The sequence below is a fragment of the Rana temporaria genome, chromosome 3 (assembly GCF_905171775.1).
Source record: "Rana temporaria chromosome 3, aRanTem1.1, whole genome shotgun sequence".
In the NCBI taxonomy this organism is placed as follows: Eukaryota; Metazoa; Chordata; class Amphibia; order Anura; family Ranidae; genus Rana; species Rana temporaria.
In genome coordinates, this window is record NC_053491.1 from 118032880 (window position 1) to 118039345 (window position 6466).

The window sequence follows — 6466 nt, forward strand, 5'->3', positions numbered from 1 at the left end:
CCGCACCGCAAGGTAGCGGTGACACGCCTGCAGCCCCAGTGCCGGGTAGGCACTTTTAGAAGTAAGAGGCCATTCAGGCCATTTGTCTCTTGTTTTTACATATGTTTTTTTATTTACAATAAATTTTAAGCGATAATACACTATTGGCATCTCCATTGCCTTTCTTTTTTCATCCATATCCTATCTGGAATCCCTGGCATTGAGGCTATCATTGATTTCCTGACCGATGTGCATGCAGGCACAATCCTGCATATGTCTAGCAGACTATTGTTTAATTATAATAGTCCACTATTTCTGGTAAGCGGATTTATTTGCTTCAACACCAATCTAAGGGTGATTAAGAAGATTGGATTTGTTGGTGACGGCTTTCCTTTTCCTTTTTTTCACTTAAAGAATACTCAAGAAAGAAGATTTGGTTCTTTTGTTTTTATATGTTATGCATTTTGACTGAACACATATTGGGACTTTTCATAAGATTTTGAGGGGTCTTTTTTTGAACACAAAGACTTTTTCAAATTTTTTTCTCTTTTTTTGAATTTATTAGTATAGTATTACTATATTCAATTTATAATAGAAGTCTATTTTATTGTATTCAATTTTCCACCCAGCACGCTGGTTTATTATTTATTAGCACTGAGTGATCTAGCGCCCTCTACACATTTTTTCAATATTTTTTTTTTACTAGTAATGGCGGCGATCAGCGATTTTTATCGGTACTGCAATATTATGGCGGACACTTCGGACACTTTTGACACATTTTTGGGACCATTCGCATTTTTATAGCGATCAGTACTATAAACATGCATTGATTACTATAAAAATGCCACTGGCAGTGAAGGGGTTAACACTAGGGGCGAGGAAAAGGGTTAATTAAGGCGCGTGGCTGCTTCGCGATGTGACGTAGATCTACGTGACCTCGCGCAGGGGAGCCGACCTGCCGCCGGCGGCTGGTCGGCAAGTAATAAATGTTCACGGCCTGAACTCTAACAAGAAGAGGCACTTGGCGCTGAGGGAATTTAAGCAGTCAGGGGAGGAGGTCATCATGGTACAAGAGACTCACTTCTCTAAGGGTGACTCCTTTACATTTGCTTCCAGACAATTCCACCAAATCTACCAAGTGTTCATTTCACGCAAACGGGCGGGTGTCGCAATACTTATTAAGCGGGGTACCCCTTTCACCTGTACTGCCTCTTACATTGATCCCCAGGGCCACTTCATTATCCTGCGAGGGTTGTGGAAAATGCGAGAAATAACCTTTTGTACTCTATACGCCCCTAACACCCACCAGCACCGCTTTTTAGGCCGGGTCCTTGCACGCCTGGCCCGTTCCCCTCATGACTTACTCGTAATTGGGGGTGACTTCAACCTCTCCCAGTCTGTGGCCTGCGATCGTCTGGTGGTGACCCCCCTGGGCTTCCCAACCCAGAGCCCTACGGGACTCTAAGTTCTCCCGCCAATTGACGAGAAAGCATGCTCTATTTGACGCTTGGCGGGCTCTCCACCCGGGCGATCGCCAGTACACCTTCTATTCAGCCCCCCATCGCACCCAATCGCGAATAGGTTACTTTATGGTTAACAACACGCTGCGCTCCACTGACTCTGCGCGGATACTGCCCATCTCCTGGTCCGACCATGCCCCCATCACTCTGAGTACCCCCCACCGCAGGCCCTGTAATTGGCGACTAAGCGACTAAACGACTAAACGACTTCCTACTGAAACATGCCCCCTCGAGGACGGAATTAAAATCTACCCCACAGTTTTATTTTACCGAGAACGACACCCCTGACGTCTCCACCGCTACGCTTTGGGCGGCCCACAAGACAGTGATCAGGGGGCGCTGTCTGGCCCTCTCCTCTGCTCTTAAGAGGGACGCCAAGTCCGCCAAACTACAGGCCGAGGCACAACTTCAGACCCTAGAAGCCCGTTTGCAGTCCTCCCCGTCCCTGTCACTCCTTAAGCGCATTGCCCACATACGCTCGACGCTTAGGGATCTTGCTATAGGTCAAGTTGAGAAGGCATTGATCCGCCTGTGGCAGCTGTACTATGACAAGGGCAATAAGGCACATGCACTACTAGCGAGAAAACTGGCAGACCGCGCGCTTGCTTCCACCCCGCACCAGGTACAGGATAGGTCGGGTACCACTTTATTCCATCCCCAAGACATAGCGGACATGTTCACGGGATTCTATGCAGACTTGTATAACAAGCCAGAGATACCCCACAACCCCCCCACCTGACTTACTCGACAGGATGACCCAATTCCTTGACCAGACGTGCATTCCCCAACTTCAACCAGCGGACCTCCTCACACTGAACACTCCCATCACTGCTGAGGAACTCACACTAGCTATTAAAGCCATGCCTGCCCATAAGTCCCCGGGACCGGACGGAATGCTGTACGAATACTACAAGACCTTCCTTCCCCTACTTCTTCCATGCATGACCAAGCTCTACAATGCATTTTTGCAGCAGACCCGATCCCGATGGACATGCAGCGCTCCTTCATTACTCTGATTCCTAAGCCTGATTCCTAAGCTGTGTGCCAGCTACAGGCCAATAGCCCTGTTGAACTCGGACCTTAAGATTTTTTACAAAAGTCCTCTCACTCCGCCTGAACACCATATTACCCTCCCTGGTCCATAAGGATCAGGTAGGCTTTGTCCCCCTTCGTCAAGCGGGAGACAACACAAGAAAGGTCATAGATCTCATCGATGTGGCGGATAGGGAGGGTTCGGAGAACTGCATTGAACAAAGCAGTTCTAGTGTGAACAAACCCTAACTGTTCTGGAAAATGTATTTTATCTATTCCGCTATGTACAACATAACGTTGACATGATGTTATAAACACGTTTTTTATGCTTCACTTAGTAATACTGAATACATTCTTCATTCATTGTCAGTGTTAAAAATATGATTATAATGATAGTGCTGTACTTTATGCTCATTCCCTTGGGGAGGGGTGATTTTCCTCCTAACACATTATTTATTTAATATATTAAAAGTTATAGCATATTGGTTTATTTTCAGCAGTTGTGTCTTGTTTTAAATGTTTTTATCTTGTTTTTATCTTTTTAGTGGTTTATACAAAAAAATCTAGACGCGATAAAACTAATGTTGTCTGATAAACGATTGCTTAACTCTATCCAAAAATGTTATTGTTCAAAGAACAAGACAGAGTGAATACATTGCCTTGAAAAAGCATTCATTCCACTTGAAATCTCCTACATTTTGTCATGTTACAACCAAAAGCGTAAATGTATTTTATCTGAATTTTATGTGATAGCCCAACAAAAAGTGGCACATAATTGTGAGGAAAATGATAAATGGTTTTCAAATTTTTTACAAATAAATATGTGAAAAGTGTGGCATGCATTTGTATTCAGCCACCTTTAATCTAAAACCTCTAACTAAAATCTAGTGGAACCAATTGCCTTCAGAAGTCACGTAATTAGTAAATAGTGTCCACATGTGTGTAATTTAATCTCTGTATAAATACAGCCATTCTGTGAAGCCCTCAGAGGTTTGTTAGAGAACTTTAGTGAACAAACAGCATTATGAAGGCCAAGAAACACACCAGACAGGTCAGGGATAAAGTTATGGAGAAGTTTAAAGCAGGGTTAGATTATTAAAAAAAATATTCCAAGCTTTGAACATCTCACGGAGCACTGTTCAATCCATCATCTGAAAATGGAAAGAGTATAGCACAACTGCAAACCTACCAAGACATGGCTGTCCACCGAAACTGACAGGTCGGGCAGAGTAGCAGCTAAGAGGCCCCAAGTAACTCTGGAGAAGCTGCAGAGATCCACAGCTCAGGTGGGAGAATCTGTCCACATTACAACTATTAGTCATGCACTCCACAAATCTGGCCTTTATGGAAGAGTGGCAAGAAGAAAGCCATTGTTGAAAGAAAGTCATAAAAAGTCCTGTTTGCAGTTTGTGAGAAGTCATGTGGGGGACACAGCAAACATGTGGAAGAAGGTGCTCTGGTCAGATGAGACCAACATTTAACCTTTTGGCCTAAAAGCAAAACGCTATGTGTGGCAGAAATCTAACACTGCACATCACCCTGAACACACCATCCCCACCGTGAAACATGGTGGTGGCAGCATCATGTTGTGTGAGTGCTTTTCTTCAGCAGGGACAGGGAAGCTGGTCAAAGTTGATGGGAAGATGGATGGAGCCAAATACAGGGCAATCTTAGCAGAAAACCTGTTATAGTCTGGAAAAGACCTGAGTCCCTCGGGAAAATTACCCTAAACATACAGCCAGAGCTACAATGGAATGGTTTACACCAAAGCATATTCACACGTTAGAATGGTCCAGTCGCAGTCCAGACCTAAATCCAACTGAGAATCTGTGTTAAAGGGGTTGTAAAGGATAATTTTTTTTAAAATAACAAACATGTTATACTTACCTCCACTGTGCAGCTCGTTTTGCACAGAGTGGCCTCGAACCTGGTCTTCTGGGGTCCCTCGACGGCTGTCTTGGCTCCTCCCCGCAACAACTAACCCCCTTCACGGGAGTTCTCTCCCATGGGGGTTAGTTCTTGCGGGTGTGCTCCCGTGATACAGCGGGCGGCTATAGCCGCTCACTGTATCACTTGTTCTCGCCCCCCGGTGCGCCACGTCAGTGGATGTGATTGACAGCAGCGCGAGCCAATGGCTGCGCTGCTATCAATCCATCCACTCTAGCCAATCAACGGCCGGACTGAGTGAAGAAGAGGATGTATGGGGCGAGCGTAGCAGGTGAACACGTTCAGGTAAGTAAAACGGGGGGCCGTAACTGTCAGATGTTTTTTCACCTTAAAGCATAGGATGCATTAAGGTGAAAAAACATGAACCTTTACAACCCCTTTAAGAAAATTGCTGTTCACAGATGCTCTCCATCCATTTTGACAGAGCTTGAGCTATTTTGCAAAAAAGAATGGGCAAAAATCTCACTCTAGATGTGCAAAGCTGGTAAAGACATACCGAAAAAGACTTGCAGCTGTAATTGCAGTGAAAGGTGGTTCTACAAAGTATTGACATTTATCATTTCCTCACAATTATGTGCCACTTTGTGTTGGTCTATCAAATAAAATCCAGATAAAATACATTTACGTTTTTTTTTGTTTTTTTTTAACAGAAGGAATATTTATTGAAGAGAATCAGGTGATTACATGCTTATACAGGCCAAACAGTACACAAAGGGCCGCAAGACTCTAAGGCCCCGTACACACGGCCGAGAAACTCGTCGAGTTCTGGGATGAAGCCGCCGAGGAGCTCGGCGGGCCGCCTTCTCCCATAGAACAACGAGAAAATAGAGAACATGTTCTCTATTTTCTCGACGAGCTCCTCTGCGGCTCCATCGAGCCAAAAGTGTACAGACGACAGAGTTTCTCGGCAGAATCCGGGTTTTGACCGAGTTTCTCTGAGAATTCTGCCGAGAAACTCTGTCGTGTGTACGAGGCCTAAACAATTGTTACAGACAGTGCAAGGATAGCCATCTTCAGTATAAAACATCATGTTAGCTTGTCCGGATGAGAGAGGGAAAACAAAAAATAAAGGGAAGGAGGAAGAGAAAAAAAGAAAAAGGGGGAAGGAAGGGAAAAAAAAAAGAAAAAAGGGGGAGGGGGGGGAAGAAAAGGAAAGAAGGAAGAAAAGAAAGGAAGGGGGAGGGGGAGAGAGAAAAGGAGGGGGGAGAGAAAGAAAGGGAGGGGGTCACATCCCATCCAGCAGGCCAAACGTGATAGCCAAGTAATCACAGCATACAGTACAACGTATAGCCACAGTGAGTCCTGAACATTGAATGATTACCAGAACCTAAGCACGAGGGCTCCATCAACCCGTTCACCAGACCCAGGGCGAGTAGGGGAATGCCATGACCACCCCGGAGGAAAAAGGGGCATACAACTAGACCCAAATACCTCAGACCGTCAGTCTCCTGGCCGCCACCCAATCCCCCCAGATCTTGTCAAACTTCTTGGGGCAGTTACGTCCCATGTACGTTAGCTTGTACAAGGGGAGGATGTCATTCACCAACTTCCGCCAGGCTGACAAACCAGGCGGGTCAGCTGCCTTCCAGTGGAGTAGGATTGCCTTACGTGCATAAAATGCCGCATAGAAGATAAAAAGCTTCTTATGTTTGGAGGTAGGGAGGTTATCCGTGATACCGAGCAATAGGATCAAGGGATTCAGCCCAACAGCCACGCCACCAATCGACTCAATCTCTGCCGCCACTCGTTGCCAGAATTCCTGCACCCTCGGGCAGAGCCAGACCATGTGAATAAAATTCCCCACCTCTCGGCCACATCTGGGACACTTATCCTCAGAAGTGCGGTAAATAACCGCCAGCCTCTGAGGCGTATAATAGACTCTATGGATAAATTTCAGCTGAATGAAACGCTCCTTCGCCAATATCATGAGGGGAATGCACTGCTGCAGTCCCTCCGACCAGTCTTCCGATGTGAGGGCCGGCAAGTCC